This window comes from Microcaecilia unicolor, chromosome 14 (assembly GCF_901765095.1).
Source record: "Microcaecilia unicolor chromosome 14, aMicUni1.1, whole genome shotgun sequence".
Taxonomy (NCBI): Eukaryota; Metazoa; Chordata; class Amphibia; order Gymnophiona; family Siphonopidae; genus Microcaecilia; species Microcaecilia unicolor.
In genome coordinates, this window is record NC_044044.1 from 9747689 (window position 1) to 9775347 (window position 27659).

Genomic DNA, 27659 nt, shown 5'->3' on the forward strand with positions numbered 1-27659 from the left:
TAGTGCGCCTACACTTTGCGTGCACTAACCATGTAGGCGCCTCTAGGGATATTGTAGGCACATACATGGTTAACGTGCATTACAAATGTAATGTGCCTATAATGCTGCTTAGTAAATAGGCCCTAAGTTTGTACCTGAGGGGTTAAGTGACGACCAAGATCACAAAGAGCAGCAGTGGCATTTGAACCAGCCACTTCTGGATGCCAAGACCAATGCTCTAACCACCAGGCCACTCCTCCACTCCTTTTTTAGGCAACAAAGTTTTATTTTATTTTTTAAAATGTGGTAAATACTAAAGTCTGGTTTTCCTAAAACAAATTTTCAACAGTTTAATAATAATAAACAAAAAATCTCTTTGAAGAACGATACTGTTGTAATCTGATGACGAGCAACCATTTGGAAGAATAGCAAAGTCAGATTTTGCTAAAACAAATTTGCAACAGTTTAATAAGAATAATAATAAACGAAATCTGGTTGAAGAATGACACTATTGTAATCTGCAGACAGACGAGTGACCATTTGCAAGTCTGCAGATAGCATTCCCCACCTTCCCCAGCCTTTGTACTTGGAAGCGATCATGGGACGAGCACATGGACATTCCTGCACACTCTGCCCTTTCCTCCCTAGCAGGAGCTACATTCCAACCTCTCCTGCAAGCTGTTGCTCAATCCAGAGAGGATTGATTCATCCTTCATTCTATCCAAGGCACATTGAAAAATCAATGGCGAAAGCTGACATACATATCCTGCTGTTTTTTTTTTTATATCGCATAAGTCTGTACTCTACTGTACTGCCGGTTCTAAGCGTTGGGAGTATTTCCCCGGACATTCCCGTTGCCCTTTGCCCGCTAGTGAACAGCCGCTCCGCCGGACCAGCCCTTTTATGTTGTTGGGCGGGGTTGGCAGGGTCTCTGGCACCAGGGCCATAGTGGGCGGGGCCAGAGAGACTCCAGGCGGGTAGGGTTGCGTTGGGTTGGGAGATCCTTTCGGCTTATGTTGTTTTCGAATTCCTGCTAACGTCGTCCGCTGTACAAAATCAAAGCTTGGCCTTGCGAGCGGAGTTCTTTTAGGAACTGAGGTCCTCGCGCTCCAGTCGGTCCCTTTCAACACTTCAATCACCGAAACAAAGTTGGTTTTTTTTTCCCGTCCCGTCCTCGTTTCGGTCGTGCACGCTCGGCTTTGGAATCTTGAGGGAGTCGCACGCGCCGGACGGACCTCTTCTCCCCTTCGACCAATCAAGTATCTCCTCCGTGCCGGGCGGGCGCGCGCGCGTGTACGCGCTTCCTCTTTCTCTCTCTTCCTTCCTTTTCCTGGGGTGTCTCTGCCCTGGAGAGAGTTCCCGGCCGGGTTTGGAGCCCGTAGAACTCCTCCGTGCCCCATTCTCCCGTCACTCCCCCCCCCCCCTACCCTCTGTATGGTCTGTAACGGCTTTGGCAAACGTGCCCTTGCTTTTAACTCGTTTCTTGCAGTTTTGTTTATTTTACCCTTCGCCAGGGAAGGGACGGGACAAGGGAATGAGGAGCCGTGATTCGCTTCTTTGAGGATGCCGTGATGCTGATGAAAAAGGGCAGGAGGTGGGGGGGGAGGCGGGTTTTTTTTTCCTGGTTCCACTATTTCGTGGGTTTCAACATTTATTTTCCCTTTTTTTTTGTTGTGCAACTTTTTTTTTTAATTGTTCTATAAGATCCTCCGGGTTTCTTTCCCTCCCATTCGTTTAAAATATACGTGTGCTATTTCCTTCCTTTTTTTTTGGTGGAATTTTCTTTCCCTTAAACTTCTTGGCCCCGCGGAATTAAGAGTTGGTTTGGAGAAGAAATGGTGCCAGGAGCCGATGCCGAACCTTAGAAGGTAAGAAGGAGGCACTCCCCGTTTTCTGTTAAGAGTTATTTTTCATTGACATAAATGTATGCAAGATGTACACGGTTATACAGTTTATTTTCTGGAGAGTTTATTGACTAAAGACCTTTTATTTGTTTTTTTGTTCCTCCAAGACGTAAGTGCATCAAACTCATGAATACATCTATTCCATGGTGTGAGCAGTTTGGCTTATTGATCCGGCGGCGGATCCGGTTTTTACCCTGAGATTTGTGGCAGTGATGGAATTGTAATTTGTGCCCTTTAAACCCTGGATCGCAGTATTATCGATGTAAACTGTGGGATTGGAATTTGGCTCTGCTGGTTTCACTATTGTGTCCTTTCAATATTGTGGTACAGTCAGTTCTGTTAAAAAAAAAAAAATGACAGGGAAAGTGGTAGACTATTTACACCTTTCAACATGTTTTTCTTCATAATTTCTATAGTAGTGTTTTTAAAGCTATTCAAACCTCATTTAAAATTTGAAAACAAGAGCGCCACCAGAGTCACACTCCTAGAAAAGTTAAGTTGTGTGACACTTTTACCTGTTTGTTGTATAAAATCTGCCCCAAAATAACTAAGCTATGTGATGTTATTGATTTGTAAAATGTTTGTCTCCCGTTTTGTAGTTGATAGATTATAGCATGCTCTTACATGTTAAAGAGGGTATATAATTTCACACCCTTGTGTAAAGGTTGGGTAGCTGACGACTTCGATTTCTAGACAGGAGAGTGACTAATTTTTCTCCCTATAACAACATTTAGTTCACCTTGTTGGACTTTGCAATACATTCTGGGTTGTTTGACTCACCCCTTGTGTCTCATACTTGAATATTCTAGGTATGTTGCAATAAACCTTACTGTGGTTTAAAACATACTCTTCGTTAGGATTTGATACATTGGGGTTCTTGATTAAGGTCAGTCACATTATACCTGCCTAGGAATCCAATCAATATTATTGACGAGGGGCTATCACAGCATTTTAACTTGGCCAAAGCTAAAATTTAATTCACTGTTTTTAACTGCCTTAATATATATCTAAGCAGTATTGATGGATATATATTTGTATAAATTGTGCATTGGCTTGTTGGTATAATTTTTTATTCACCTCATTTGTGAGATCTTTAAGCATTTATACTTTTTTTTTTTTTGTAGAAACAGTCTTTGTGACATGGTGTTTACCAGATCATGTTGTGGAATGTTTTTTTTTCTGTACCTGCTGTAACAGTTCTTTTGAAGCAGGTCACATCTTCAGGAAATAGGCTGGGTCAGCAACTTCAGTGAGGGAAAAACACCTTTCCAGGTACTTGGTGTAAAGTCTTGTATTTGAAAGAAAATTGTCTTTCAATAAGAACAGTCTTTCTAAACAGATAGTTATGTGATTAAGATTCTGTGCAGTGGTTGTGCCTTGCTAAAGTTAGCTGCAGTATGTACTATAATTTTCTGGATTGGTTAAAGTGGGCATTGCCAGTTTTTCTTTGAATGTAGTAGTTTGTCCAGCAGCTAAGGCCTCTTACTGCCCTTGTCTGAACTGTTGTTGAGGGGGAGGAAAGTCGTCCTCCTCCAGGACGGTCCGTTGCAGCTTATGAGGGCCTGATTAGCTAAAGCTGTTATCCCATTCCTCATTTATTTGAAAAAGGGTTTTGTAAATCGAGCCCATATTGTGCAGTATTGGCAAGAACCTCCTTAAAGCATGCTTCTGCACTTTGCAAGTGTCCCCATGATGGCAGTGCCTGAGACCTTTACCTCTTGGCTTTACCTGTCGATGAGACCTGGGCTCCACCAGTGTTTCTCTCATGCTCTCCCCATTTTCTGTCCCAAACCCCAGCTCATCTCCAGCAGCCGCAATGCTTTTGTTCCCCAGTTACTCCCACTCAGTTAACCAAACCGAAGCACATCTTAGACCAATGGTCACAAATCTTTTGGCAGTTGTGGCCACACAAAGTGTGCGATTCCCCAGGCAGTGCAGGAGAATGATGTCCTATGGAGTGCCTGCTTAGTTCGTGACCTCAAATGTGGGTTTTGTGACCCCCATTTGGAAAGCTCTGGCCTAGATTATAGCTAGGTATCTCTCCCCCTCATCTTGCTGTTAAGTACCACTAGTCCTGCCATTGCAGAAAACAGGCTTTCTCTGTCACCTGCAGCACAAATGTCGGCTCTCAGTGACTTTGTGCCAAATGGTACAGGGATAGCCTGTCACACTTGTTGAGATCTAAGATAGTGAGATCAGCAGGCTCAAATTTACAGCCTAGGAAAACCCATTGTTGTGGGGGAGGTGGCCAGAACTACAAAAGAAATATTTGGGGGTGGGGGAGACTAGGACACAAAATCCCAGAAGCTATGTCAACAGGATACCTAGGATTTGTTAACTCCTGTGGTTAAAGAATTGTGGTTGTGATGTTAGTCCACTTGGCTATGTAGTGATAAGTTTCAATAAACAAGTTGCAGATGGATTTGTTACAAAGTTTTTAAAGTGCTGTTCACTGTGTTTTAATGGTGGCCTCTCTGGCCTGTGCTTTTCTCTTGTAAAGTCCTGCCTATTATTATTATTATTATTTTTAAACTTCTATTTCTGTTGCAGAAATCCATATATTTTGTTTGCTGTTCAAGTCATAATCAGAAGAAGGGGCATAGCCAGGATTCAGTTTTTGTGGGTGCCTGGGCTAGACTGGGGGGGGGGGGCACAATGGATTTTCTCTCTACCCCTCCCCTATTGTGTTAATTACCTTTGCTGGCATGGATGTTCAATCCCCACCAGCTGATGAGAACCACTTTCCAGCACCAGAATCAGAGCCAGGTTGATGGCGTGGGGGGAGCGAAAGCGGCGCAAGAGTGGACTTCCGCCGGCGCACATTTTCAATGCAACACGTTGAGAAAAAAGTAGGCGCTGGCACCAGCAGAACTCCATTTGGGGGAGTGGCCACTCCCCTGGCGCCCCCCCCCCTTAGCTACGCCACTGCCCAGCATTGTCCCAGTGTGGCCTCAGCAGTGACGAAATCTGCAGCCTCCTTTCCAGCTGCCAACGCCAGCACTCCTCGCACATGCTCAGTACTGGTGTCAGCAGCTGGAAAGGAGGCTGCTGAGGCGGCAGTGGATCTCATTGGCTGATGAGGATTGGGCACCCCCGCCAGCCATGCAACAGATACTTTGGGTTGTGGAGGGGGGTCTGAGCTGCCTCCTCCACTTTTGTGGCTATGCTGGTGGTCAGCAGCAATAGCAGTATACATTATTTTACAGAACTCTTCACTTGTGTAGACTCACCACCAGCACTTCTATTTTGATGGCATTATTTATTAACTAGTAAAAAAGCCCCGTTTCTGATGCAAATGAAACGGGGGCTAGCAATGTTTTCTTCTGTGTGCATGTGGGAGTGTGTGTGTCCCTGCCCTCTCTCCCCTCCCCCCTCTGGGGCTAGCAATGTTTTCTTCTGTGTGCATGTGGGAGTGTGTGTGTCCCTGCCCTCTCTCCCCTCCCCCCTCTGGGGCTAGCAATGTTTTGTTCTGTGTGCATGTGGGAGTGTGTGTGTCCCTGCCCTCTGGCCTCTCTCCCCTCCCCCCTCTGAGTCCTTCACTGTTACAGAGCCAGCGATTTGATTTCGTGCTCTGCTGTTTTCCTTCACTGACTGTGTTACAGAGAGGGCGGGGCAGACACTCATAGGGAAACCGGATATCTCGCCCCCTTCACACTTCCGGCTGGAGGCTTCATAGAACGTTGGTGTTGCTTTTTATATAGAGAGATAGTAAAAAAGCCCCGTTTCTGATGCAAATGAAACGGGGGGCTAGCAATGTTTTGTTCTGTGTGCATGTGGGAGTGTGTGTGTCCCTGCCCTCTGGCCTGTCTCCCCTCCCCCCTCTGAGTCCTTCACTGTTACAGAGCCAGCGATTTGATTTCGTGCTCTGCTGTTTTCCTTCACTGACTGTGTTACAGAGAGGGCGGGGCAGACACTCATAAGGAAACCGGATATCTCGCCCCCTTCACACTTCCGGCTGGAGGCTTCATAGAATGTTGGTGTTGCCTTTTATATAGAGAGATAGTAAAAAAGCCCCGTTTCTGATGCAAATGAAACGGGGGGCTAGCAATGTTTTCTTCTGTGTGCATGTGGGAGTGTGTGTGTCCCTGCCCTCTGGCCTCTCTCCCCTCCCCCCTCTGAGTCCTTCACTGTTACAGAGCCAGCGATTTGATTTCGTGCTCTGCTGTTTTCCTTCACTGACTGTGTTACAGAGAGGGCGGGGCAGACACTCATAGGGAAACCGGATATCTCGCCCCCTTCACACTTCCGGCTGGAGGCTTCATAGAACGTTGGTGTTGCTTTTTATATAGAGAGATAGTAAAAAAGCCCCGTTTCTGATGCAAATGAAACGGGGGGCTAGCAATGTTTTGTTCTGTGTGCATGTGGGAGTGTGTGTGTCCCTGCCCTCTGGCCTGTCTCCCCTCCCCCCTCTGAGTCCTTCACTGTTACAGAGCCAGCGATTTGATTTCGTGCTCTGCTGTTTTCCTTCACTGACTGTGTTACAGAGAGGGCGGGGCAGACACTCATAAGGAAACCGGATATCTCGCCCCCTTCACACTTCCGGCTGGAGGCTTCATAGAATGTTGGTGTTGCCTTTTATATAGAGAGATAGTAAAAAAGCCCCGTTTCTGATGCAAATGAAACGGGGGGCTAGCAATGTTTTCTTCTGTGTGCATGTGGGAGTGTGTGTGTCCCTGCCCTCTGGCCTCTCTCCCCTCCCCCCTCTGAGTCCTTCACTGTTACAGAGCCAGCGATTTGATTTCGTGCTCTGCTGTTTTCCTTCACTGACTGTGTTACAGAGAGGGCGGGGCAGACACTCATAGGGAAACCGGATATCTCGCCCCCTTCACACTTCCGGCTGGAGGCTTCATAGAACGTTGGTGTTGCCTTTTATATAGAGAGATAGTAAAAAAGGCCCGTTTCTGATGCAAATGAAACGGGGGCTAGCAATGTTTTCTTCTGTGTGCTTGTGGGAGTGTGTGTGTCCCTGCCCTCTGGCCTCTCTCCCCTCCCCCCTCTGAGTCCTTCACTGTTACAGAGCCAGCGATTTGATTTCGTGCTCTGCTGTTTTCCTTCACTGACTGTGTTACAGAGAGGGCGGGGCAGACACTCATAGGGAAACCGGATATCTCGCCCCCTTCACACTTCCGGCTGGAGGCTTCATAGAACGTTGGTGTTGCCTTTTATATAGAGAGATTTAGTTTTTAGCTGATTTTCTAAGGTGGGGCTTTGGTCATCTGTAAATGAAAGCATATCCGTATAGGTCAGCCTGACAGTGGCTGCCCTTTTATTATTGCCTGCTTACAAATTTTCTAGCCTCTAGCAGTATGAATTAGTTCATGAAAAGAACTAGTCACTATGTAGTTCTTGCCTTTCCCAGAAAATACAAGTTACTGCAGTCAACATTTGTATTCTTTTTGAAGGAGGTGGCACCTCAGTTTATTCATGACTTTCAAAGCAGACTGCCAATATAAACTTTTGGACAAAATATGGAAAAGGGCTGAATTAGCAGGTGTGTGAGTAGGCGCATTGTTGTCAGGGCTTCAGATCATGTTATGAAATACTATGGAACAGTATAGGGGTAATTTTAATAAAAGCATTTTTGTGTATATGTGTTATAAAATAATTTATACAGTCGCAAGAATGCACATACATGTGCAATTCAGGCACAGGCATGTTTGGGGTAGGTTTGGGTGGACATTATGTAGAGTTGTAGTTCATGCATGTACTTTATAAAACACAGGCGCTACACAAACAACTTCACTATACCCACGGTCAGTATTTTAACAGACCTTGTTATGCAGTCTGTTGTAATTCTTGAAAAATTGCCGTCATATTTCCATGTCTGCTGAATGACAATATTTAAATTATTCTTGGCTTAAAAAACCCTCCAGTTGTATTTCATTTTTTTTCACTGTTCATTTTTCATCAATGTTTTAATAAAATCTATTACTTACCTTTATATCTCTGCTTAGGTCACCCTGACGCTGGCCACCATTTTGCGGCGCCAGAAACCACTGCTTCAGGGGGGATATAAGACCTTGTTACAACATAAGGTTTTCAAGAATTATGACAGATTGCATAAGAAGGTCTGTTAAAATACTGACCGCTGGTACAGTGAAGTTGTTTATGTAGAAATTTTGTTTTTTTTCCACCCCTTAGGACTAGGGGGCATGCGATGAAACTACAGTGTAGTAAATTTAAAACAAATCGGAGAAAATTTTTCTTCACCCAACGTGTAATTAAACTCTGGAATTCGTTGCCGGAGAAAGTGGTGAAGGCGGTTAGCTTAGCAGAGTTTAAAAAGGGGTTGGACGGTTTCCTAAAGGACAAGTCCATAAACCGCTACTAAACGGACTTGGAAAAATCCAAAATTCCAGGAATAACATGTATAGAATGTTTGTACGTTTGGGAAGCTTGCCAGGTGCCCTTGGCCTGGATTGGCCGCTGTCGTGGACAGGATGCTGGGCTCGATGGACCCTTGGTCTTTTCCCAGTGTGGCATTACTTATGTACGTATGTCCTCTACTTGGCTCACTTTTATTACATAGAGCAGTGATTTAACCTATTGTGATGTCATAGTGGCTCATTCCACCAATAAGAGCCAACCTCATTAGTGATGTCACAATGGCTTGATTGTATAGAATGTTTGTACGTTTGGGAAGCTCGCCAGGTGCCCTTGGCCTGGATTGGCCGCTGTCGTGGACAGGATGCTGGGCTCGATGGACCCTTGGTCTTTTCCCAGTGTGGCATTACTTATGTACTTATGTCCTCTACTTGGCTCACTTTTATTACATAGAGCAGTGATTTAACCTATTGTGATGTCATAGTGGCTCATTCCACCAATAAGAGCCAACCTCATTAGTGATGTCACAATGGCTTGATTGTATAGAATGTTTGTACGTTTGGGAAGCTCGCCAGGTGCCCTTGGCCTGGATTGGCCGCTGTCGTGGACAGGATGCTGGGCTCGATGGACCCTTGGTCTTTTCCCAGTATGGCATTACTTATGTACTTATATATTTGTGCTTCATAAAACACAAACATACACCTTTTCTGGAGCAGGTGTAAATGTCAGTAGCTTAATTTTATCTGCAGGTTTTCAGGGCTAATTTTATTTATTTTTGAACATGTATAACCCACTTTTTTCCACAGTCGTGCAGAATAGGTCAAATTACATTGGGAGAATTACAAATCTCAAAAGAAGAATAGACGGAAGAGGTGGAAAGGGCTAGAAAGAGGGAAAGGAAGATAAGGTGATACAGAAGTAGGCTATCTAAGACAGGCCATTCAAAGGTGGGGTCCAGGCGCTGAAACGACTAGAACAGCTTCCAGCAAGGCAATCCAAAAGAGTGCAGATGACATATCACAGCTTGACCAGGAAAAAGAAGCAGCATGCCACGAGCAGGACCGTGTGGGGCAGGATGTGATGAGAGTCATTCAGGTGTTTGTGTCTCTATAAAGTGGACACCTTTTTTGGGTCTAGGTTTAGGTGATATATTATAAAATTACCCTCCATATGATCTACATCAGTGGCGCTCATTTATTTATTTTTTTTTCTTTAGTGTGTCGGTGAGAACAGATATTTTTTGTCCTTTATACTGTTTACTTTTGTTTGAGTTACAGGACTGGGGTGGTTAGAAAGGTTCTTACGTAAGTTTTGCATGCATTTTCCCAGCGTTCTAATACTGCATCTCTATGTAATAATTGGCCAGTCTGCCTCCCTTGCTGGCTGGCGGGGGTCGTAACAGCATGCAAATGAGCTTACGTCAGCTGACCTCCAGCGTTCCCTTCCCTCTCAGTGTCCCACCCTCGCGGAAAGACAAAATGACATTAGAGGAGGGCGGGACACTGAGGGAAGGAAAGGGAAGGCTGGAGGCGACGCGAGCCGAGCTTGTGCCGCTGCGACCTGAGGGAAGGATAGGGAAGGCTGGAGGCGACGCGAGCTGAGCCTGCTGCCGCTGCGACCTGAGGTAAAAGGAAAGTTTTAAAGGCAGGGCGGCAGGAAGGAAAAGAGGCCTGTCGTGGGAGACGAGGGCAAGCAAGTGAGGGCTGGGGTTGAACTTGGGTGCTTAAAAGGGGGCAGGTGGGGGCTGGGATGAGTCACTGGACATAGATGGGAGGGGAGAAGAGAATGGCTGGACATGAAGAGGAGAGGTGAATCGCTGGACATGGATGGGAGGGGAGAGTAGGGGAGAGAGGAGAAATCGCTTAGACTAGAGTCACTGGACATGGATGGGAGGGGAGAATCGCTGGACATGGAGGGGAGGGCAGGGGAGAGAGGAGAAATCACTTATATGATAGCCTTCCTAGGGCCCGTTTCATTTTTCACGAAACAGGCTTTTTTGCTTGTAAAAAAATAATTTGGAGATGTTCCTATAAGCAGATGACGACATAACATTTTAAAGACCAGAAACTTTAAGCATTTTTCTACAAAGGGGGGATTCTAGAGGTGAATACTTATGGTAATCACCTCATTGGTGGGTTTGCCCCTTAGCCTGTGTCTTTTTTTTTTTTTTTTTTTTGCAAGTAGCTTGTAGGCAGTAGGTTACTGTTTTTTAAACTGATTTAGTAAGTAGTTGGTTATGGGGCTCATTTTCAAAGCACTTAGACTTACATGTGTGTTAAATCGCTACCGTTAAGATATATTAATCAGAAATTTAATATTAACATAACAGGTATGTAAATAGCCTAGATTTTGTTTTATGTTGACAAACAGGATTGAGTCACTCATAGAAGTGGTTAACATCGCTGCATTTTCCTGGGATAGAACTGCTTTCCCAGAACTGTTCTGAGCACGTACTGACCCTTCCTATTTGCAGCAGTTTCTTCAAGTTCTTGGTTTTATTTTTTCTGCTCTTCTGAATGGACACAAAAACAAAGTTCTCCCAGAGATTTTGAGAATTTTTTTTACTTTTGTATCTTCTGACTGTTTTTGGACATTGTCTTTCAACAGTAAGGGCCCTGTTTACTAAGGTGTGTTAGCGTTTGTAGCATATTCTAAAAATTAGTGCATGCTAACCATGTAGACGCCCATAGTAATATTATGGGCATTTACACGGTTAGCGTGCACTAAAAACAGTATCATGCCTCTAGGTGAATACTTGGAATACTGTCGCGCAGGAGGTGGTGGAGATGAAAACGGTAAAGGAATTCAAAAATGCGTGGGATAAACACACAGGAATCCTGTTCAGACGCAATGGATCCACAGAAGCTTAGCGGAGATTGGGTGGCAACAGCGGTAATTGGGAAGCAAAGCTAGTGCTGGGCAGACTTCTACAGTCTGTGCCCTGAAAATGGCAAGGACAAATCAAGGTCAGGTATACATATAAAGTAGCACATACAATGAGTTTATCTTGTTGGGCAGACTGGATGGACTGTATAGGTCTTTATCTGCCGTCATCTACTATGTTACTATGTAGCAGGGCTTAGTAAATAGGGCCCTAAGTGTTTTGTTTTTTTTTATTTTTTTTGTCCTAGAGAGCTGTGCCATTGAAGTCTGGGTTCCAATCCTGCCCATAGCATGGTGGAAAAATCCAGATGTTCCTAGGCCCAAAGCAGAGTTATCTTCTGAGCACTTACACAGGCCTTGAGGTGCCCCTTTCAAAGTGCAAGACTAGTGGAGATATATTAATGCTGGAGTTCCTTGGTGGATTTCCTCTCAAGCCCAGGACCTCAGCAGTCACCTGTAGTAGAACCTCAGTGTTGATGCTTTCACTCAGAATGCAAGTCATCACAATCCTGATAATTCAAGCTCTGCACAGGCGACCTCTACAGCAGACCTATTCAGCACGAGGACTGTTCTGCACTGATGGCAAAACGTGCCAGCATAGATCCTTATGGTTCACCTATTTTGAAGCCCTCCTGTACACAGCATTCAACTGCCCAGCCTCCAATGTCATCTATGAATTTAAGGGTTAGTAGACATTTGGTAAGTCCTTGCAATATCAACAACATAACGCTACAGCTTCTCAATCCATTGGCACAACACCTGCACAAGGCACTTGCCCTAGACTCCAAACTTCGCGCCTTCTGTCTCGCTGCACCCTACTCCTGGAATAAACTTCCTGAGCCCCTACGTCTTGCCCCATCCTTGGCCACCTTTAAATCTAGACTGAAAGCCCACCTCTTTAACATTGCTTTTGACTCGTAACCACTTGTAACCACTCGCCTGCACCCTCCTCTCCTCCTTCCTGTACACATTAATTGATTTGATTACTTTATTTTTTGTCTGTTAGATTGTAAGCTCTTTGAGCAGGGACTGTTTTCTCTGTTTGTGCAGCGCTGCGTACGCCTTGTAGCGCTATAGAAATGCTAAATAGTAGTAGTAGTAGGATTGAGAAGGTGGCTGCATAAATGGGGTCACAGCTGCAAAAAAAGTCATCTCTCTACATCAGATTCAGAGCCTGAAGCTGATAATTCATTGCTGCCTTCCTCCCCAGGCTCTTGTATCTCACAGAGTGTGCTGGAGGGTTTCTTAGACTTATTCAATTCATAATAAGAGAAATCCCTTTTCTGCCACAACAGGAAGCAGAACCATAGGCAGGTATCTATAGAGTCTTAAAATCGCAGTTGATCTTGGAAAAAGGTCATGAATTGGTACTGTAACAGTGGTCTCTATAACAGACTCCATTAACCAGACAGCCTATTTTCGAGAAGCTAGTTGAGAAATATAAGGTTCAGCACCTGGTTTCAGTAAGGTCTAGATTTCTCACTTTAATGTTGTAGTTGAGGTATCAAAAAGTGACAAATTGCAGAGACTTCTCTAGTATACCTTCTAGTAAAGATCCATGGCACTTGAATCATTTGGGCAAAATCGTGTTTTCAGATGATACCGTTTGCTTGCATTACAGCTTATGAACTTTACATGATAAAATATGTGCTTAGTGTCTTCCAAAAGGTACAAGCTTTCTTGTCCTGCCTGTTAACCACAGGCATAGACTTAGCTGACAACTGTTGTACAGAGTCTGGTGAATATGGCATGTGACGTATTCCAACCAAGGAATCAGTGGACACGACTGAGATATATAAAGGCTCTATTATTGACCCGACATGGCTGTGTTTCGGAATGTGTCTATGTCAGGGGTCAGTGGTGTGGATCAACTAGTGCTCAAAACTCCTCCACCTCTTTGTTTTTAAAACACTGGCATTTTATGCAGAGTCTTGAACAACAAGATATCAGCTTTGAGCATTAAACATCTCTGTGACGAGAGCAAAACTGGAACAGCTGTTGTTTTTTTTTCAGGCATCACATGAGACTCAGCATGTTTGAGTTGTTCAGTGCCCAGTCTTCCACACTGCTCTCTGTCTTTTGAGAACAGTGAAGTTGTTTAGTTAAAACATGGCTCAAACTTAAAGCAAACTGAATGGTGCAGGTAAAAATCAGAACAACAGATATGGATTTAGTGCCAGTAGTAAGACTCTAGAGAAAGGGTGAAGAGTGAGGGGACCACAGTTAGGGTTGATGGGGCCACTACTGGCCCCTGAGTTTTGCAATGAAGAATACTGCCTTAGAAGGTGCATTAGGCTTTATTCCTCTCTAAATGTAATTAATCCTAACCCTAAGCCCTTTTCTGCATGTAAGAGAGGCCTTACCGGGGTCAATGTGTATGAACTAGGGCTGCAGGTAGATTAAAATTTATAATCACGATTAATCACACAAGGTATTTTATTTTTGTATTTCCCACTGTGGCTCCTTTTGACGGTGGGCAAGTCACTTAACCCTCCGTTGCCACAGGTAGAAAATAAGCACCTATATATAATGTGTAAACTGCTTTGATTGTAACCATAGAAAGGTGGTATATCAAATCCTATCCCCCTTCTCCAAAGGGCCGATAATCTCCCTTCTTCCCACCCCCTATAGCTAACATTTCTCCCTTTCTCATCCTTCTCTCTCTCTCTTCTTTCCCAGGTCCATTACCTCTCTCTCTCTCTCTCCCTCCCTCTCCCTCCTTCCTCCCTCCCCCCCTACTCCCCATGAGTAATGACACAAACTTGTTGGTCAGCAGCACCAAGTTCTTCTTGTGGCTTATGGAGCTCTCTGCCTCGGTCATAGTTTCCAACGGTGATCCCTCCGGTTCTGCTTATGGGTCTGCAGATCACACTTCTCCCCCTACCCAGGGTTCAGCATCTTCCCCTCCCCATACCCCTGCTGCTCTACCTTAAAAGATAGTGGTCTGCTGGTTCTGGGAGCAGCAGCTTTGCGTTGCCTACTCCGAAGCTATCCTTCTGGCCTGTCCCACCTCCTCTGACATCACTTCCTATTTCTTCCTGGGCAGGACAGATCAGATGGAAAGCTTTGGACCAGGCAGCATATGTGCAACACTGCCGCACTGGTGTGGGGGTGTGCGGCTAATGTTGAATCACAGATTGGTGGGAAAGATGTTGGATTGCACGGAGGACAAGGGTTGGGAGTGGAAGAAAGCAGAAGAGATGTCTGGAAGAGTCAGGAGACACAGCAATGTGATTAGGTTGTTTTTTTTTTTATCGCAATCAGGACCCTGTCTTTCTTTTCTTGTATCACTATCTACATGATAGGAAGGAGAAACATGGGTGACAACAATAGTTCCTGTGAGCCAAAAGAAAAAGAAACTATTCTCTTAGACTGCTTTATGAGCTTAATTTTTATCGCCAGTTATCGCTATGTGCTGTCAGTGAAGTTTTAATTGAAAGTATTCATTTATTTTGAATGCTGTAACTTGGGTAATGTATTGGAAAGAATGATTACAGTGTAATCCGCTTAAGTGCAAGGGTCACTCTGGGACCAAAGAAATACATGCAGGTTAACTGTAGCATGCACTTAACCGTTGTGACCCAAAGAAGCTTGACATCTGATAAACATGTACAGTACTGTTTATTATACGTACAGTATACAGTCGCCGTTAACTGACGTTAGGCTTACTTGAAGTAATCAGTCATAGTCCTCTGTACACTATTGTGTCTGTGAGTTCCATAGACTATGTCTGCCACACAGTAAAAACTGTTGTAGCACTGACATCCAGTGGCCTCCAGATAGGCCCGCACGATGTTGAGACTCTCCAGCGCTCTTGCAAAAGTGACAGGAGGTTGTTGAATTTCATCAGCATGTGCCTCGCTGCTAATTTCATCATCTGTTTCATCATCAGCCATTGCCTGCGTGTAGGCGCATATCTCGACATCAGTGCTGTGGTCAGTTATTTGTAGATCGTAATCAACAGCTAGGTAGCGATGAAACTCCTCTTCAGTAACACCAGCTGGGATGTCAATAGCCTGTTCATCTGACGCGTTTGCAACAGCTGTATCTGTTTTGTCCCTCTCCAAATCCCTAACAAAGCTTGCCCGCTTGCCTGTGTAACATGACTCCAGGCTTCTTTCTGCATATGTAGGGAATCCAACAGTGATAGATTACGAGCCAGTTCAACAGCACGATTATCCTTGCCAGTTTGGTCATCCATAAGTGGCCTAGTGGTTAGAGTGGTGGACTTTGGTCCTGGGGAACTGAGTTCAATTCCCACTTCAGGCACAGGCAGCTCCTTGTGACTCTGGGCAAGTCACTTAACCCTCTATTGCCCCATGTAAGCCGCATTGAGCCTGTCATGAGTGGGAAAGCACGGGGTACAAATGTAACAAAATAAAAAAAAAAAATAACGCTCATTAGACGGCGTAGCACAAGAGCTCGATAATGTTGTTTGAAATTGGCTATTATGCCCTGATCCATAGGTTGATCAGAGAGGTAGTGTTTGGTGGCAGGAAGACCACCTTGACGTTAGCCTGACATCATCACTGTGTGCAGCACAATTATCACAAAGCAACAAAATCTGACGCTTTTGTGCCTGCATTCTAGTGTCTAACTTCTTTAGCCACTGCTTCCAAATTTCCCCAGTCATCTATGAATTTGCATTAGCCTCGTATGACACAGGAAGCCGCTTAACATTCTTGAAGCAACGGAGCTGTTTACTCTTTCCAGTGACAAGTGGTTCCAACTTCTCACTCCCATCCATATTGCAACAAAGGAGGATCGTCAGTCGGTCCTTCAACGTTTTACTTCCTGTAGTTTCAGCTTGTTTGAATGCAAGTGTTCCATCAGGAATTGCTCGCCAGTAGAGACCGTTTTCATCAGTATTGAAAATGTCACAAGGTGCAAACTCGTTCAAGATGGTAGAAAGAACTGAAACAACCCAATTTTCAGCACCAAAGTCATCATCGTCTTGTTTTTCACCATGCTGTTTCTTGAATTTTATGTTGTTCCTCTCCTTCCATCTCTCCAACCATCCAACAGTGGCTTTGAATTCAGTTAGTCCAAGACTTTCAGCTAGCTGATTAGCTTTCTCCATAAGCAGTGGACCACTGACAGGAAACTGTCTGCTCCTGACTTGAGAAAACCACCGAAGAAGAGCATTTTCTACCTCCTCAGCTTTTCCTGCCCTTTTACGTTTCCTGTGTGGATTTGTATTGTTTTGCCAGTCTTCCAGAAGCTGGTCTTTCTGCTTCAAGATAAGTGAAATTTGACTGGGATTGACACCATATTCTTTAGCAATAGATGCTTGACTTTGTTTTCTAATTTTGTAAGAACTTCTATTCATTCAGCCAGTGTTAGTCTTACAGTTGCGCTATGATGATGACTCCAGCGTACACACAACATTCTTTTGCTTCTGCCTGTGGCAGTCGACCAACGAGATTTAAAATTTACCGCCCCATTGTCACGCGCCAATCGGCTTCCATATTCCGTGCGTACGCTTATGCGGAGTCTCGAATCTTGCACTTATCAGTGGTGCGCTAAACCGAAGTTTGTCCCCATAGAAATTGATGGTGCCAAAAACGGGACCGAAGTGCACTTAAATGGAGTGCACTGTATTATATTAATTGTTCTGTAAAGTGAATACTTTATAAAACGTGAGACCATTTTAAAGTGTGTTTGATAGGGTACTTTGGTACACAGTTTGTTTTCTGATTCTACAGTAAATAGACGGCATTTCTTATACTTAATGTTTTGATGCTTTCATGTGTTTAAAACTTTGACAGTTAATTTGTGTTCCTGAAAAGAAAAAATAATTCTTTAAAAAAAAAATGCCTGATAAGTTTACCCTGCAGCCTTGGGTTTGTTACCTACATCAGTAACCCTCCCTCCCCCCGTTTACTAAGTGAGTGGGCTGTGTTGGTGCTAGTGCGGCTTAGTAATCAGGGGGTTTAATACATATTGTATATAAATATAGATATTTTTTGGTGTTTATCAAAATGTATTTTACTAGTTGCTCTATCCAGTCTAAGAGCATGCGGGCAAACGTGTGGAATTACTATGATGTTTCCTTTGTTTTGCAGTGGTTTCTATTTTGCCCCTGAATGGCTTTTGCCATTCATGACTGAGTCATAATTGCGTATAGAATCTTTTTTAAGTATCACAAAGACATCTTTTGGTTGGAGTAGGCTTTGGTACCGTCATTACACCATTATAACTCAGCAATAGAAATGTGACTTTGTAATTAAGGAAACAGACTTGGCAAAATCTTGTCTAAATAGTTCTGTTTTTAGTTAAAACAATGAAATTAGTTGTGATTCCCTTTTTTTTCTTTATTTATAACTTCAGTGTATAATAACCATTTGTAACACACACTTGTTCGGTGCATTAACAGTACAATTCTGTATAACAGTATCAAATTTCCAGTCAGTATTCTTGTTCTCTATTTTTCAGTTATCTTCCCCAACCACTGCTTCTTGTTACAAAGTATGAAATTTCCACATTACGGTACTTGGGGGGGGGGGGGGGGGGGGATAGGGAATGGGACTTGATAATACCGCCTTTCTGTGGTTTTTGAACTACATTCGAAGCAGTTTACATAGTATATACAGGTACTTAGTTGAACCTGGGGCAATGGAGGGTTAAGTGAGTTGCCCAGAGTCACAAGGAGCTGCAATGGGAATTGAATCCAGTTCCCCAGGGTCAAAGTCTGCTGCACTAACCAGTAGGCTACTCCTCCACTCCACATATTTCCCCAGGCTTATTTAAGGGGCCTTTTACAAAGCCACGCTAGCATTTTTAGCTCATGGTAAAAATCAGCCGGCGGTAAACTCTGAGATACCAATAGACTTGTAAAAGACCCCCTTATGATTCTGCCTTCCTCTTTAGCCCCTACTACTACTTATAATTTCTATAGCGCTACTAGACGTACACAGCACTGTACACTTGAACATGAAAAGACAGTCCCTGCTCGACAGAGCTTACAATCTAATTAGGACAGACAAACAGGACAAATAAGAGATAAGGGAATATTAAAAGTGAGGATGATAAAATAAGGGTTTTGAACAAGTGAATAAGGGTTAGTAGTTAAAAGCAGCATCAAAAAGGTGGGCTTTTAGCTTAGATTTGAAGACAGCCAGAGATGGAGCTTGACGTGCCGGCTCAGGAAGTCTATTCCAGGCATATGGTGCAGCAAGATAAAAGGAACGGAGTCTGGAGTTAGCGGTGGAGGAGAAGGGTGCAGATAAGAGAGATTTACCCAGTGAACGGAGTTCCCGGGGAGGAGTGTAGGGAGAGATGAGAGGTACTGAGGAGCTGCAGAGTGAATGCACTTGTAAGTCAATAAGAGGAGTTTGAACTGTATGCAGAAATGGATAGGGAGCTAGTGAAGTGACTTGAGGAGAGGTCTAATATGAGCATAGCGACATTGTAAGTGGGAGACCTGTGAGATGCAAGTTGCAATAGTCTAAGCGAGAGGTGATAAGAGTGTGGATGAGGGTTCTGGTAGTGTGCTCAGAAAGGAAAGGGTGAATTTTGGTGGTGATATAGCGAGAGAAACAACAGGGTTTAGCAGTCTGTGAATATGTGCAGAGAAGGAGAGGGAGGAGTCGAAGAAGTATTTCCACATTTCTTTGTAGTTTGGGCATCAGTTTTACCTTCAGTGCTTTCAGTCTGTGCATTTCACATATTTGCCATAATTTCTCATGTACTTTCCCAATGGGTGGCACTTCTGTTGTTTCCAGTATCTCATTAAACTTACTTGAACAGCCATCAAAAGCAGCTGGATCAGTTTGTCGCCTGCCTTCTCAGTCCTGTGAATCTTCATACTTCAATAAAGCCACCTCCATATCTGGCTTTATAAACACTTCATCCCCATCCCCATATGCTTAAATGTTCCTCTTGCATTGCAGTCTCTTAAGCATACATCACAAAGTTGTGGAAATGCTCTCTTCAACTATATCATCTTATCAATACTTCATACCCATTCTACATAAAATGGCGTGCTCCCAACAGCTGTTCTTTCAAAATGTCCTCTCATTCTTTGATACCATCCCCATATTAATCTCCCCATTCACCATTAATTCAGAAGGTGTTCTGTCTTCCTGAAAATCTCTCCATATTTTCACTCCCATGAGACAATACTTCACTTGCCAATATGGGAATATATCATTAGGCTATAACTGGTATTTCTCACACAACTGTCCAGTCCCCACAATCTGTCCTTCCTCAGCAAACTGGTCTGTACACTTTAGCCCTTCTTTTTCCTGCCATCTTACTAATGGCTTATGGACTTTTCTTTTAGGAAGCTATCCAAACCTTTTTAAAACCCTGATAAGCTAACTGCTTTTACCACATTCTCTGACAATGAATTCCAGAGTTTAATTACACGTTGAATGAAGAATATTTTATCTGGTTTGTTTTAAATGTATTATTTAGTAGCTTCATTGCATGCCTCCTAGTCCCTAGTATTTTTTGGAAAGAGTGAACAAGTGTGATTCATGTCTACCAGTTCCACTCCACTCTATTTTATAGACCTCTATTATGTCTCCCCTCAGCCGTCTCTTCTCCAAGCTGAGGAGCCCTGTCCGCTTTAGCCTTTCCTCATAGGAAGTCGTCCCTTTATCATTTTCGTCGCCCTTCGCTGTACCTTTTCTAATTCTGTTATATCTTTTTTGAGATGCAGTGATCAGAATTGCACACAGTATTTGAGCTGCAGTTGCACCATGGAGTGATACAAAGGCATTATAACATTCTCATTTTTGTTTTCCATTCCTTTCCCAATAATTCCTATTTGCTTTCTTAAACACCGCTGCACACTGAGCAGAGGGTTTCAATGTATCAACGATGACACTTAGATCCTTTTCCTGGGTGGTGACTCCTAATGTGGAACCTTGCATTATGTATCTATAGTTTGGATTCCTCTTTCCCATGTGCATCACTTTGCACTTGCTCACGTTAAAAATCATCTGCCATTTGGATGCCCAGTCTCCCAGTTTTGTAAGGTCCTCTTGCAATTTTTCATAATCCTCTTGCGATTTAATAACTTTGTGTCGTCAGCAAATTTAATTGCCTCACTAGTTATTCCCATCTCTTGATTATTTATAAATATGTTAAAAAGCAATGGTCTTTTATGACTTCGAAAAAAGTCGCATCTAAATGGTACAAAATACTACAGTTAGCTAAATTCAAAGAACCTACTAATACCATGCAATCATGGTAATGCGATCTAAATGCCCAACTAGATGAAAAAACTTGGGAAAAATTTTGGTTTAAAATTACTCATACCACCAAATCAGCGTCCATTTCACAATCTATGTTCTACTTAGCACACAGAGCCCTATGGACTCCTGCTAAACTCGCCAAATTGAACACAATAAAACCAAAAAACAGTGCGAATAAATGCTGGACCTGTGAAAAAGATGTTGGAAATCTTAAACATATCATCTATTCTTGCCCATATATTCAAGAATATTGGAATTCTGTATGGGACACAATATCTTCCACCTTGAATATTCAAGATGTTTTATCATATAATATAGTTATATGTGGATCACTAATGTTACAATCATCAATAGACAAATATCAAGCACAATTACTGGATTTAATGTTACATCAAGCCCTTAGAACACTTTTCTTTTGTTGGAAAGATCTTGACAAAGTAACTTATTTATCATGGTAGAATTCTGTGTGTATTTTAGCTAAATATGAATATGCTGCGGCTGAAAAACATAACTCACTTGTTAAGTACAACAAAATATGGTCTCCTTTACTAAACTCACTACGTAATAACCTTTGTCAGAATTGAAATTATGTATTACTCCTGTGATTTATGATTATGATCTGTTATCGAAATAATCCCGGACTTGCCCTAACTTGAACATGTATGCTGATGCTTGTTACTGTTAACTTGTTAAGCTGGCTAATTGCTTTATTTTAGCCATTTGTTATCATTTATAAAACACAATAAAAATATTGGAACTAAGAAAAAGCAATGGTCTTAGCACAGACCCCTGGGGAATCCCACTATATACCCTTCTCCATTGCGAATACTGACCATTTAACCTTCTTTCTGTTTTCTGTCTTTTAACCAGTTTTTAATCCACAATAGGACATTACCTCCTATCTCATGACTTTCTAATTTCCTCAGGAGTCGTTCATGAGATACTTTGTCAAATGCCTTTTGAAAATCCAGATACCCAATATCAACCGGCTCACCTTTTATCCACATGTTTATTCACCTGTTCAAAGAAATGCAATATATTGGTGAGGCAAAATTTCCCTTCGCTAAATCCATGTTGACTTTGTCTCATTAATCCATGCCTTTGTATATGCTCTGTAATTAAGTTCTTTATTATAGTCTCTACCATTTTGCCCAGCACCGACATCAGACTTGCCAGTCTATAATTTCCCAGATCACCTCTGGAACTTAAAAAAAAAAAAAAAGTTGGCATTATATTGGCCACCCTCCAATCTTCCGGTGCCATGCATGATTTTAATTATAAATTACATATTACTACAGAAAGCACCAGGAGCCTTCGAGAATGGGACACAGTTCTTTTGCCAATGTGAACCGGACACGGGCCGTGTTTTGGCACACAGCACCTGCGTCAGGGATCTATATTAAACATAAACAACATAATAAACCAATAACAGATAATTTTTTAAAATTGCAACAAAAATAATTAAAATTATTGATATAATTAAAAATAATATTACATCAAACATATAAATGGCAAGTCGACTCACCTGCAGATGCGCAGTAGAGACTTGCCTCTCTGTCCCGCCCTCACGTCAAGACGTGATGACGTCAGAGGGCGGAACAGAGAGGGAAATGAAGTCGGACGCTGCCGCTGGAGCCTGGAAACGAACATCGCGCGCACCAACCTCCACCCTCCCCACCCATCCCCGCCGCTGCTCCCGCCCCCCTCCGTATCGGGCCCCCTGCACTGACCTGACAGTGCTTCTCACCTCCGTGTGGAAGTGCTGCAGGCAGCAGCAGAGCGATCTGCTGCTGCCTGCAGCGCTTTCACACGGAGGTGAGAGGCGCTGTCAGGTCAGTGCAGGGGGCCCGGCACAGAGGGGGGAGGGAGCGGCGGCGAGGAGGGTAGCTGGAAATCTCGCCCGTTTTAACGGGCTTAACAGCTAGTAAATACATATAATGCATAAAACAGACACACATAAAATCTCTCAACTAAAAAGTAAGATGTATATGAGTAATCAGTAGACATTAGGATTGTCCATCAAGAAAACTATAACATGGTCATATGGTTTAAGCCCGTCTCGTCTTCCGCCAGGGTCGCTTTACTCATACTACCCCTCTCCTCAAGACCCTTCACTGGTTCCCTATCCGTTTTCGCATCCTGTTCAAACTTCTTCTACTAACCTATAAATGTACTCACTCTGCTGCTCCCCAGTATCTCTCCACACTCGTCCTTCCCTACACCCCTTCCCGTGCACTCCGCTCCATGGATAAATCCTTGTTATCTGTTCCCTTCTCCACTACTGCCAACTCCAGACTTCGCGCCTTCTGTCTCGCTGCACCCTAGGCCTGGAATAAACTTCCTGAGCCCCTACGTCTTGCCCCATCCTTGGCCACCTTTAAATCTAGACTGAAAGCCCACCTCTTTAACATTGCTTTTGACTCGTAACCACTTGTAACCACTCGCCTCCACCTACCCTCCTCTCTTCCTTCCCGTTCACATTAATTGATTTGATTTGCTTACTTTATTTATTTTTTGTCTATTAGATTGTAAGCTCTGAGCAGGGACTGTCTTTCTTCTGTGTTTGTGCAGCGCTGCGTATGCCTTGTAGCGCTATAGAAATGCTAAATAGTAGTAGTAGTAGTAGTAGTAGTCTCTTGTAATCAGAGGTGATATTGTGATGTCATAATGCCTCAGGCCACCAATAAGATCATCAGTGATGTCACAATGGCTTGATTGTCCTATACTTGGCTCACTTTTATTACATAGCTCTTTGAGCAGGGACTGTCTTTCTTCTATGTTTGTGCAGCGCTGCGTACGCCTTGTAGCGCTATAGAAATGCTAAATAGTAGTAGTAGTAGTAGTCTCTTGTAATCAGAGGTGATATTGTGATGTCATAATGCCTCAGGCCACCAATAAGAGCCAACCTCATCAGTGATGTCACAATGGCTTGATTGTCCTATACTTGGCTCACTTTTATTACATAGCTCTTTGAGCAGGGTCTGTCTTTCTTCTATGTTTGTGCAGCGCTGCGTACGCCTTGTAGCGCTATAGAAATGCTAAATAGTAGTAGTAGTAGTAGTAGAAAGGCAAATTGAAACTAAGTGTTATCAAAATACATTTCAAAAGGAAGGAATACATGGTGTGTATATGAAACAAACATACTCATACATATATGAATGGCAATATAACAGTACCTTTGTCTAAATAGAAAAAGCCTGTTTGGCTAGATGTATATTGCTGTATAAGCAAGCGGAAGGAGGTAGTTAGAGCATTTATACAGCTCAGCAAATGTGACTTCACATAAAGTGACTTAGTATAAAGTGAATACTATAATTAGCATATTGCAACTTCCCAAATATGATCTAGTATGAAATGAATACTGTATGCATCAAACAGACACCTTCATGAAAATGAAGCTGACAAACTCTAAACAAAAAAAAAAATAACAACAAGCTTTTTCTATTTAGACAAAGGTACTGTTATATTGCCATTCAAATATGTATGAGTATGTTTGTTTCATATACACACCATGTATTCCTTCCTTTTGAAATGTATTTTGATAACACTTAGTTTCAGTTTGCATTTCATAGTCATTTTGGCTTTAACCATATGACCATGTTATAGTTTTCTTGTTGGACAATCCTAATGTCTACTGATTACGCATATACATCTTACTTTTTAGTCTAGAGATTTTATGTGTGTCTGTTTTATGCATTATATGTATTTATGTAATATTTTAATTATATCAATTTTAGTTTTGTTGCAATTTATTTTAAATCTGTTATTGGTTTATTATGTTGTTTATGTTAAATACTAGACTTTGAGCCCATAAAAACGGGCTATTATAGGGAGGGGGGGTTGAAAGGCCCGCCCCCACCGCCGAGTTCGCCGCTGCCCCTCCCCCTCCGAGTTCGCGCCCCCACCACCGAGCCGTCACCACCCACCTTCCACCCGGCCGGGCCCTCGCTCCGCTATTGAAACAGCGAGGGTCCGGGAACGCAGCACTGAGCTCTGCTGAGCTGCTGACGTCGGCCTTCGTTCTTCTTCTCTGCCTGCAGCTGCCTGTCCCGCCCTCGTGTGACGTAACGTCGTCGAGGGCGGGACAGAGGCAGAGAAGAAGAAGGAAGGGCGATGTCGGCAGCTCAGCAGAGCTCAGTGCTGCGTTCCCGGACCCTCGCTGTTTCAATAGTGGAGCGAGGGCCCGACCGGGTAGAAGGTAGGTGGCGGCGGCAACTCGGGTGGGGGGAGCGTTAGACGGCAGTGTCCCTCCCTCAGCAATGCGCAGTACAGACCCTCTGTGTTCCGCCCCCGTCATCACGTATTGACGCGGGGGCGGGGCAGAGAAGGTCTCTACTGCGCATTTGCGAGTGAGTACGGTCACTCGCCGTTTATATGTTTGATAGACCCCTGACGCAGGCGCTGTGCGCCAAAACACAGCCCATGTCGGGTTCACGTTGGCAATTTTGCTTTTAAATAAAAAGAACTGTGTCCCATTTTTGAAGGCTCCTGGTTCTTTCTGCTGTATTTTGGGCTTTGTTTTGGACTTTGGACCCTCTCTGTGTTGTGAAATTACATCTTACTAACAGTAGCTCTGCAAGTTAATTGTTCAGTACTCTGGAATGCATACCATGCAATCCAGGTGATTTGCTACTCTTGAATTTGTCAAATTGCCCTATTACATCTTCCAGGTTTACAGAGATTTGTTTCAGTTTCTTTGACTCATCAGCATTGAATACCATTTCTGGCACTGGTGTCTCTGCCATGTCTTCCTCGGTGAAGACCGAAGCAAAGAATTTATTTAATCTCTCCGCTATGGCCTTGTCTTCCGTGCATGCCCCCTTTACCCCTCAGTCATCTAGCTGCCCAACTGATTCTTTTACTGGCTTCTTGATTCTAATATACCTAAAAAAAAAGTTTTTACTGTGTCGTTTTGCCTCCAATACAATCTTCTTTTCAAAGTCTCCCTTGGCCTTCTTTATCAGCGCTTTGCATTTGACTTCCCATTCCTTATGTTGTTTCTTATTATTTTCAGTTAGATTTTCTTTTAGCTCTAATAGCTTCCTTCACCTTGCTTTTTAACCATGCTGTCTGCTGGCCTTCTTTCCTCCTTTTTTTAAATACATGGAATATATCTGGACTGGGCTTCCAGGATGGTATTTTTGAATAACAGTCAAGCCTGATGTAAACTTTTGACCTTTGCAGCTGCTGCTCTAAGGTTTTTGACCATTCTCCTCATTTTATTATAGTCTTCCTTTTGAAAATCAAATGCTAACATATTGGTTTTCCTGTGTGTACTTCAGAGATTATATCGAATCTGATCATGTTATGATCACTGTTGTCAAGTGGCTGTAGCACCATTACCTCCTGTATCACATCATGCACTCCATCAAGGACTAGGTCTATAATTGTTCCCCCTCATGTTGGTTCCTGAACCAGCTGCTCCATAAAGCAGTCTTTGATTTCATCAAGGGACTTTACTTTCTTCGCATGCCCTGACGGTAAATTACATTTACCCAGTTAGTATTGGGATAATTGAAATCGCCCATTATTATTATGTTACTCAGTGTGTTAGCTTCTATAATTTCTGATAACATTTCTGCATCGGTCTGTTTGTTCTGGCTAGATGGACAGTAGTACACTCCTATCACTATCTTTTTCCCCCTCCACCAATTCGGTTTAGTCTATGAGTACCATATAATTTGTACCCTGGTATGACGGTGTCATCACTTGCTGATTAAGTAGGAAGACGACTGGGTCCCATGGGATCTTTGCTCCAGCCACTGAGAAATCTGGGCTTGGACAGCCATCCAAAATGCTACTATTTTCTATCAAGTCCACCAAATACACCTAATCGTGCCCTGCTCCTTAACACAGTGTCAGCATGTTTGTACAACCACTGGAAGTCAAGTCTCACTGGAGTCAAGTGACATCTATACAGCACTTTTACAACATTCTCCTTCAGATTCCCTGGCCTCGGTCCCTTAGCCAAGGCAAATTCTTTAGCCTTCCAAATGCTTTTATTGTATTGAACCTTCAGTTCTGTCTCCCATTTCTATCTGTGCACCAAAGTAACTAGAACACTATCCCTTAGATGTATAAATACCGCCGTAATTAACCATCTGGTATCTACAGAGTCCTCAGAAGTCCTCCAAAAAAGCCTCCTCCCAGAATAACCTAGCCTTTTTAGATGGGGTAAAAAGCAAACGGATCAACTGTAGATAAGCAAATAATCTGAGAGTGGTAAATTATATGTATGAGCAAGAGTCTCAAAGGAATAAAACTTGACATCCTCCACCAACTGCCCCCCCCCCACAAAAAATAAGCCCCTGCCCCCCCCCCACAAAAAATAAGCCCCTTCTCTGCCCAATTAGGAAGGATTCTAGCATACAATCCAGGCACAATCAACAAACATGACACTTTAGTTCTATAGAGAGAGCAAAGCATCAGGATCCTTGTACATCATATCTTAATAATGAAAAGTTGTACATATCATTGGACCTGGCAGTCCGATTAATAGCTTACTACTACTACTTAACATTTCTAGAGCGCTACTAGGGTTACGCAGCGCTGTACAGTTTAACAAAGAAGGACAGTCCCTGCTCGAAGGAGCTTACAATCTAAAGGACAAAATGTCAAGTTGGGGCAGTCAAGATTTCCTGAATAGCTTACTACATTAGGAACCCCCATACCACCCTGTTTCCTATCCTGATAGAGAATGCTTCTAGGGAGTCTCGGTCGCTTGTTGTGCCAAATGAACATAATCAGTCAATCTTGAAGAGAAGTAATCCAGACTTGAGATATCACAGTAGAGAGCATCTGAAACAAATACATCAATCTAGGTAACACATTCATCTTCAAGGTTGCATTCCTACCAAACCGGGAAGGGTCTAAAGATTCCCAACACTCCAAATCCAAATGAATGTCCGGCAATAGTGAGGATTAATTTGCCTTAAACAAATCCCAATAGGCCATTGTAATTCTTCCTCATATACCTAATTCTGGAGCTAACCCAGTGAAAAGCAAATGATGAGCATAAACTCTATAATATTGCTAGTGGTATACCCAAGCAAAAGCCTCCATTTTGGAAAGGTTGATCTTAAAACCCCAAAGAACAGCATATTCCTGAATCTCCTTAAACAAATTGGGCAAGGAAAATAATGACCTAGTCAAAGTAAGTAACGTCGTCTGCAAACAGAGAAATCTTAAAATGTTCTCTCCCTAACTCTACTCCTATAGCATCCGGGTTATCACGAATGGCCACTGACAGGGGCTTCATCATCAGAGCAAACAATAAAGGTGAGAAAGGACAGCCCTGTCAGGTGCTACCTGTCAAACCGAACATAGAGGAGTTACCTCATTTACCCGGACATAGGCCCTAGGACCA

The 27659-nt window shown here is 43.2% G+C and overlaps 1 long non-coding RNA gene across 1 annotated transcript in view; it reads left to right on the forward strand.

Annotated features, from left to right (window-relative positions):
* Nucleotides 1–1224: 1224 nt before the first annotated feature.
* Nucleotides 1225–27659, forward strand: part of LOC115458106 — a 79415-nt gene continuing 52980 nt past the window's right edge. Inside the window, exon 1 of the long non-coding RNA XR_003940029.1 lies at nucleotides 1225–1847. This is a non-coding gene — a long non-coding RNA (uncharacterized LOC115458106). The remainder of the gene's footprint in view (nucleotides 1848–27659) is intronic.